The 2,613-nt window shown below is 44.9% G+C and overlaps 1 protein-coding gene across 1 annotated transcript in view; it reads left to right on the top strand.

Moving 5' to 3' along the window:
* Nucleotides 1-2,613, top strand: part of DARS2 (aspartyl-tRNA synthetase 2, mitochondrial) — a 37,985-nt gene that overhangs the window by 20,012 nt on the left and 15,360 nt on the right. The window lies entirely within an intron of this gene.

Consider the following 2,613-nt stretch of genomic DNA (forward strand, 5'->3'; position numbering starts at 1 on the left):
TAATTTTTTTTTTTTTTTTTTTTTTTTTTTTTTTTTTTTTTTGAGACGGAGTCTCGCTCTGTCGCCCAGGCTGGAGTGCAGTGGCTGGATCTCAGCTCACTGCAAGCTCCGCCTCCCGGGTTCACGCCATTCTCCTGCCTCAGCCTCCCGAGTAGCTGGGACTACAGGCGCCCGCCACGTCGCCCGGCTAGTTTTTTGTATTTTTTAGTAGAGACGGGGTTTCACCGTGTTAGCCCGGATGGTCTCGATCTCCTGACCTCGTGATCCGCCCGTCTCGGCCTCCCAAAGTGCTGGGATTACAGGCTTGAGCCACCGCGCCCAGCCTGAGGTGTACTTTTATATGAGCAGTTCTTGGGAGAAGCTGGTTTGACCACCACAGTATAGACTACACCTAAGGTCCCTCAATGCTAGAGGGCAGTGCCAGTGTGGGTGGGCAAGGCTTCGGAGATTAGCTCCAAGGCTAACGGTGTCACCCATCTCTTGGCTGTAGGAGAAGCAGTTGACAGAGAATATCCCGTCACAGCATGTGCTATCAAAGTGTCTGCGGAACTCTTAAGTTTATATGTATTTTTGAAGTCCAGTAGTTGAGGTCAGTAATTCACACATGGGTATTATGATAAGGTTTGAGGTAACATTCCTGGGGGGAAGAGGGAGTTGACTCCAAGTTCTCACATAGGGGATCTGATAAGACATCATGCTCTCAAAGGGAGGGGGAATACACCCCAAAACATCAAACTGTGTAAGTGTTTGGATCACTTCCAAGTTATGTAACATGATAACCATAATGTCTCATTTGAAAGACATTGAGATGATTTCAAAAAACATAGAATTTTAAGAAACCTCAAATAATCAAATTCTGAATCCTTTTATTGATCTGAAAGTTTTCTTTCACAATTCAGTTGTAGACATTCGTGTTGAACATTTATCCTGCATATTAGATATAAAGGGTCTTCTGTGGAATACATTCACAGCTATTTGCAATAAGAGCTGCATGCCCAGGGCGGTGGCTCACACCTGTAATCCCAGCACTTTGGGAGGCCAAGGCGGGCAGATCACATGACATCAGGAGTTCAAGACCAGCCTGGTCAACATGGTGAAACCCCATCTCTACTAAAAATACAAAAATTAGCTGGGTGTGGTGGCGGGCACCTGTAATCCCAGCTACTTGGGAGGCTGAGGCAGAAGAATCGCTTGAACCTGGGAGGTGAAGTTTTCGGTGAGCTGAGATCACGCCACTGTACTCCAGCCTGGGTGACAGAGCTAGACTCCATCGCAAAAAAAAATTTTTAAAAGTTGCATAACTGGAAAAAATAAGCACTGTAACAAGCTTTAAAAATGTGTCATTTGGTAGCAGAAATTGATTTTTTTTTTTTTTTTTTTAGGCAGAATCTCACTTTGTTACCCAGGCTGGAGTGTAGTGGCACAGTCTCGGCTCACTGCAGCCTCTGCCTCCTGCATTCAAGTGATTCTCCTGCCTCAACCTCCCGAGTAGCTGGGATTACAGGCATCTGCCATCACACCCAACTAATTTTGTATTTTAGTAGAGACGGGGTTTCACCATGTTGGTCAGGCTGGTTTTGAACTCCCAACTTTCAAGCAATCCACCCATCTCAGCCTCCCAAAGTGCTGGGATTACAGGCATGAGCCACCGTGCCCAGCCCAGACATTGAATTTTATTAAATCTTAACTATTGTAATAGGAAGACACAAAATATATTTGTTTGTCATTTGATCACATAACCATGTTTATGAAGCTAAGTGTCATAATGACAAGTTTACTTTGATCTTTCTTTCATCAGAAATACTTAAAAGGAAAGACATTGAATCCATCAGAAAATTTGCAGCTGACCATTTTAATCAGGTAAGGAGTTAGAGTGGTTTTTTTCCTTATAGAGATTCAATATTTTAACTATTATTAACTAAACTATCATTATCATTAGTTTTGAGCATCTTGTTATTTCAGATCATTCTTCTGCCTTTATTTATTTTTTATTTTATTTATATATTTATTTTGGAGATGTGGTCTTATTCTGTCGCCCAGGCTGGAGTGGTGGTGCCATAATAGCTCACTGCTGCCTTGATTTCTTAGGCTCAAGCAATGCTCCTGCCTCTCTCTCAAGTAGCTAGGACTACAGGCTCAGGCCACCATGCTGCCCTGTTGCACCCCTAGTCCCAGCTACTTAGGAGGCTGAGGTGGGAGAATCACCTGAGCCTGGTGTTTGAGGCTACAGTGAGCTAAGATTGTGCCACTGCACTCTAACCTGGGCATCAGAGCAAGATTCCGTCTTGGAAAAAAAAATTGGCCATGCGCAATGGCTCATGCCTGTAATCCCAGCACTTTGGGAGGCCGAAGCAGACGGATCAGAAGGTCAGGAGATCGAGACCATCCTGGCTAACACAGTGAAATCCCGTCTCTACCAAAATACAAAAAAATTAGCCGGGCATGGTGGCAGGGGCCTATAGTCCCAGATACTTAGGAGGCTGAGGCAGGAGAATGGCATGAACCTGGGAGGCAGAGACAGTGAGCTGAGATTGGGCCACTGCACTCCAGCCTGGGTGACAGAGCAAGACTCTATCTCAAAAAAAAAAAAAAAAGGCCAGGCGCGGGGGCTCA

This window comes from Rhinopithecus bieti, unplaced genomic scaffold (genome assembly GCF_001698545.2).
Source record: "Rhinopithecus bieti isolate Rb0 unplaced genomic scaffold, ASM169854v2 scaffold_1853, whole genome shotgun sequence".
In the NCBI taxonomy this organism is placed as follows: domain Eukaryota; kingdom Metazoa; phylum Chordata; class Mammalia; order Primates; family Cercopithecidae; genus Rhinopithecus; species Rhinopithecus bieti.